The sequence below is a fragment of the Anas platyrhynchos genome, chromosome 10 (genome assembly GCF_047663525.1).
Source record: "Anas platyrhynchos isolate ZD024472 breed Pekin duck chromosome 10, IASCAAS_PekinDuck_T2T, whole genome shotgun sequence".
NCBI lineage: Eukaryota > Metazoa > Chordata > Aves > Anseriformes > Anatidae > Anas > Anas platyrhynchos.
In genome coordinates this window covers 12,832,576-12,838,680 of record NC_092596.1, presented here as the reverse complement: position 1 = coordinate 12,838,680, position 6,105 = coordinate 12,832,576, and the positions used below count along the sequence as shown (strand labels likewise).

Here is a 6,105-nt window from a genome sequence, read left to right as displayed (position 1 = left end):
GAAATCTCTGGACATCATCAAGAAGGCAGGTTTTTAAAATAATTAATTTAGAAAGACATTAGCAAGTTGCAAAGGCAGCTTTTTATAATTATTTTGTGGGAGTATTTCTCTTCACATGTTTAATGCTTGAATGTCTTCAAAATCTCTTTCCAGGACATGGCTTGATCTCATTTACACAGGATTCGAAAGGTTGAGGTTAATTTAAGGTGTTGATTATCAACATGGTCTCTATTTCTGCCCAATCTGCTTGGTGCAACTGCAAAGCCTCCATTTTTCACTTTAGTATTTAAGCAGACTGGACTTCATTTGCTAACTCATTAATGCAGTGAGTTTGTGCCTTTTCTGAAGAATGAAATACCCTAACAGTCTCTTGGTCTTACACTTAACAGCACCTGCAGGATGCTTGTTTATTAATCATCACCTTTTTGCTTGTTTATTAATCATCAGCACCATCAGAGTTATAGAAGACATCCAAACTTATTGCATACATGCATGTTGCCTATAATGTTATTCACTCTCTCTGACTACGTTTACTCTTGCATCATCTACTGTAACTGTAACTGGTCTTTTCCTTCATTGTATTGGTATAAACACTTACTGAGAAGACATAAGCAACCATTTATGAGTCTATACCTTAAAAGTTATGATTACAGAACTCTGATAAAAGAATCTTTTTTTTTTTTTTTTTTTTTTTTTTCCTAACGGTTGCCATCTTCACAGAAAGGGGAAAACAAGTCCATAAGAGTAGTTAGAGTAAGATTTTTTAAGATATAATTCCTATGAACTCCTGCCTCAGTTTCCTTTCTTCTACTCTGGAGATTCTGCTTTCCATTCTCAGAGGCAATAAATCCAGCAATATTTTTTTTTTGATGCTGTATCATCTACATCCTCCTTTAATCACCCTCATATCCCTTGTGAAACATGCTTCCAACCCTACTCAAAGGCAGCAGGTCACTCCCTGCAACTGCTGGGCCCGTGGAGAGTGTTGCCCCAGATAACTATCTGCTGCCCAACAGTCCTGTAGTGCTTTCTGGCATTCAAGCTTCTGTGCCATGAAGCTGAGTCACCCCAGACAGTGCTAGCATGAAGGCAGGGGCAAAGTTCAGCTCCCAGATCTCTGCTAACAGTATCAATCACACAGTAGAATGGTAGAATATCAAGGTTAAGAAAAAATTCTGAATGATTTTATCAGTTGTTTCCTTCTACCCCAGATAAAGCAGCCCCAGAGGTTATCACAGTCCTATTCTAGTCTTAAGAATCGAAATGGCATATTGAAATCATAGACAGGTTGCCCCTTCTTAATTAATTTTCCTAGTAGATGACCACTGGTGTGAGCAAAGATCATAGAAAGGAAACCTCATCGGAAAGTGCCTGAACTCTTTTACACACTTTACATATTAATGCTGGAAACCTGACTTTTCATTAAAGGATATGTAAATCACTGCAATATCAAGCCAGCAGTAACTTACACACTATAAAGTGTTTAAATATTTTGAAACAGTTGCCACAGCTACCACCTATATTAGAAATTATTTTGGTTACTGCCAAGGGAAATACTGGTACATGTCTGGGAAATCAAAAGAACCCACTCACAAACAGCATATTGGGATTCATCTCCTGCATGATTGCCAGCAATTAGCCCCGTAACTCTCTCTAAGATTAATAAGAAAGTTATATTTCAACATGTTACATGAAAAATTATTCACATGGCCCCTATTAAAACTAATGAGAGTTACAATGATTAATCTTCAGGCACGCATATGAACACATACCATTAGCTGAAATCTGCAAGAGCGAAGGAATGGAGAATTAAATTTGAAATACTAGTTAATCTGCTTAATTGTGAGTAAAGTTGTTTACTACCTCAGTATAATTAAAGAAGAAAGAACAAGAAAAAAGACCAATAAATATTTCAGAGATATCATGACTTTCATTTCCCACTAGGATTTATGAATTACTTCCAAAGCTGCAGTAAATCAGGATACTCATAACTTTTATTTTGTCCAAAACACTATCTTGGCCTGTCTCTATAGAGCCTAGTGTCCTGGCAAAAGATGCTTGTCATGCATTCTGTTCCTGTAGAAGTGGCTGAAATTCAAACTCAAATGCTCACATTGTGAAACCATAGTTTTCTGGAGGGGAAAATTTTATGGAAATTTGTTGATTAAACACATAAAAACAAACAAACAAAAAAAACCCACAAACAAACAAAACCTATCAACCAAACTTGATGAAATCTCATGCAGATTTCAGGCTCAGCTCATCAGCTAGGTTTTCCTCCCAAGCAAGCACCTTGTTACAGAGTGTTAGCTGTAGGTCTTGGTTTACCATGGTGAAGATATCACTACTAGAGCTTTTTTCTCCTCTCACTATTTGTACAACTCTCTTTCTAGAGACCCAAATAAAGGCTGTCTTACAATCTTTCTGCTTCATTCTACATAGTAGCTATGGTCTTTCCTATCCAAACTTTCAAACAGTTTCTTGTTACCTCTGTCTCAATTTCAGCCTTACAAACTACATTTACATCCTACTCACTGTGATGATTGCTTTCCTAACTGGTCACTTTGACTCTGGTGCCATGCTTTAGATAATTCTACAAGCTCCCCTTTATTGCATTAAATACACACTGCTTGTCTGGCTTGTCTTCACTCTCCATGTCTTTGACAAGCAATGCACTCACATTTACTACTGAAATGCTCACTTTCCCTTCCGATCAGTCTCTTGGTTTATTATTTCTAAGACTCACATACTTTCACATTTGGGGGCAGCTGCCTGGCAGCTGTAAGTTCCCCCTGTCTCTTTATAACCCTTTCAAATTCCCTGTACTAACTGCTTATTTCTATTCCTGTATTGCCTACTACCATAAACATCAAGTTTTAACTTCTATGTGCAGGTCTCCGTGCTGTTTATGGAGCATCAAGCCCACTGACAACGGCTGGAAGCACATCTCACTGACACTAGAGCAAGACAGGAAATAAAAGGATCTGTCTCCACGTTCTGCTTGTTTACTATGCTATTTGCAGTGGTTTTTTAAATGAACAAGATTTCACAGTCCATGCCATGAATTCACAAGCTAAAGTGTGAATGAGAAGATTTGATATGTCAGTTCCAAGGCACACATCATAACTGCTATTTCAAAGTCTGCAAATTACATTTACTTCTCTGACAAACTGAGAAAGGAAACAAACAAACAAACAAAAAAACAAAACAGCAAAAAACATGATGGCAACCTAAGAGATGCTTGAAAGCTATACCTAATATTATTCCACGCTAGCAAAGAGAACTCTTCAATACAATACAATACAAAACAAATACAATAAACAATATAGTGAATTTGTATGGTTTAGAAAGAAATGTAGAAAATGGGAGTTTCTGAGGACAAATGGATATTTTCAGGACATCTAGGCATACAGTGCTACTCTGAGCAGGAACAGACTGGTTGCTTCCAGCTGAGATGCTCTGTGCACACAACACTTGATGGCAGGACAGGCTCTGTGTGGGTGATTACCCAACTTAACTAATTACACCCCACAGAACACTTGATTACTGTGGCTACACTGGTGGGCTTCTAACAGAGCTTCCTTTGGTGCCTCTCCACAGGACTGTGCTGAGTGTCTGGGATCGCTCCCCAGGTGTTTGAACTAAACCAAAGGACTCCTGTGTGTACCCTTCCTCTCAATAATTGTTGATCTGGGTGCTAGCTCTAAGCCTTTAGAAAAAGAGATACTGCTTTCTTAGGAATTCAGTTAATTTGTCATCATCTTCCAATTACTATATTCTTTTTAGCTGGAATTAGTGTATAAAAACATGGGCGTAGGCATTTAGAAGTTTAAACTGACATTAAGCTATAACATCAATTGTTATTGTCATGAACTGCTGAAATAAAACATGCACGTTCTGCATTGTAAGTGTTCCATTTGTTGACCTTTAAGATGAGCTTTGTAGAGACTGTTTATATTATAAAATAATTCTTTTAATTTCTGTCTCTTCTTAGTGGCATATGTCTCTGAAAGAGAAGAACAAGATGCCCATCCATGCATAAGCAAGCTTAAAATGCCTCTTAGAGCAGATTTAATGTAATGTACACATGCCTTTGTGGAATGACTCTGACAGGTTTGGCACACTTTTCATTCCAGAATCTGTTAAAGATTTCTTTCTATATTTTAAAGACTGTACACTTAGCCCATGACCTTAATTTTCTGTTCTGATCCATGCATTTCAAAAAAATCTTTTTTTAAATTCATCTTCTCTCCTTTTCTTCTTGCTTTTTATAACATCATTCCTGAAATTATTCCTCACTTTCCTGTACCTCTTTTTCCATTTCCTTGCCATAGTCTGATCTTTTAAATACTTTTGGGTTAGCAACTGCACAAAACTCAGTGTCTCCTCTAAAACCAGTTACCCATTTTCGATTCTACTCCTGATTAACAGGAATGTTGTAATATATTACTATATCATACTAGTAGAACTGCATGTGCTACACTGCACAGTGCTGATGGAACAAACTGCAGATCGTATTGCCCTTCTCTGTAAAAGTAACTCAGAACCACTCAAGACACGCAGTATAAAACCATAGATTTAGAGGGCTTAATAGTCATAATTGTTAGTGGTCCAGCATTCCTAGAGTGCTGTATTTTATTAAGAAAAAAAAAAAAAAGTCCATGAGTTGTCAACATTTGCAGCAGCATAAATCCTATGATTTTTCTCTTTCCTTCACAAGATATTTCTCTTCTAATACAAGGTAACAAGCCCATCAGCAGGCAGGTTGACATTGACTTCAGTATCTAAAATGACCTAAATGCTTAAATAATTAACAGCAGTGAAATAAATATATCATTGGACAGAAGAATGGTCACCAACTTTTACTTGCAATTGATTCTCAGGCCATGCCAAAAATACAGTGATATCTGTCACTCAGTTTCCCTAGATGTAAAATGGAGATAATTTTCCTTGTATCATGGAACCGTTGTGATAAACTATTTTCAGTGTAAATAAAGCGGTATGTAATTTTATTTTCATAAAGTGGTATACAAATGTCTGACATAAGGAGAGAATAGGTACAATTTCTACAGTAAACAGCTATTCAGGAAAGTTGTAGGTTTAGTTCAGATAAACTAAAAACATACCTTTCCTCTGTTCTCTTTTCTCTTCAGAAGCAATGCTGACACCTGCCTGGCTTTCACTGAGAGAAAGAACTAAATTTCAGAGCGGGTTCAAAGGGAGAAGACAACAGGAGGCCCATGAACCTCTAGAACCCTACAGCAGATGGGAAGAGGGGGAAAAGAAATAAAATTAGGTTCTTCCGCAGAGCAGAGGAAACACGGCAAAAATATTTATTGTTCCTCTCCAGAGGTTGTTTTGTTTTGTTTTTAAATTATTATTAATTTCAAATACCATTGTCACAGTTAAGAAATAAATATCAGTTAAATAGCAGAAAGTTTAATCTGCATTACTGTAGTGGAAATGGATAGCTCAGATTTCAATTTTACAGTGCAGGAACAGCCTCTTTCTGTTTGATATCATTTATCAAAATCCAATTGTCAAATGCTAAAACACTCACTAACATGATGTATTTTAGAATAATCAATCTTACTTTTTACAAACAAAAAACTGAAGAGGATAATACACATCTGCCATTTCAACATATTAAATGAAAAAATGTTACTAGTAACAAAAGAAAAAATAATATGAATTCTTCAAAGCGCTTCATTACATTACTTCCTAATCAATTGTTAGAAAGCCTTGTAACATTATAATGGCTGAAGACATTTGATAGATTCACGCAGCATTTGCTTGTTACTTGTAAAGATGTTCAGCATTGTGTTCTAAATAAATATCTGTGACTACAAACTGTTACTACATTGAGGATTTTTTGAAAGTTTACAACACCATGAATGTATTCATCTATCTCCTAAGCACTACAATATAAACTTTTTTTTTTTTATTATTAATATCGAGTTAAGTGTCTCTCTCCAGATTTCTTATTCCCATTTTCTTTGATAATAAAAAGTATTTTCAGAAATGCTTGCAATGTTTTTTTCTCTCTGGAACTTGCAGCAAACTCTTCAAGAAAATCAAGTTCTGTTTAAATTAAACATAGTCCAG

The 6,105-nt window shown here is 36.1% G+C and overlaps 1 long non-coding RNA gene across 1 annotated transcript; it reads left to right on the top strand.

The window, feature by feature from the left end:
- The first annotated feature begins 694 nt into the window (after positions 1-694).
- Positions 695-5,850, top strand: LOC106016481 (uncharacterized). The gene is made up of 2 exons (XR_001189243.5): positions 695-4,113; positions 5,154-5,850. It is a non-coding gene; the product is annotated as an uncharacterized lncRNA (long non-coding RNA).
- Positions 5,851-6,105: the final 255 nt, after the last annotated feature.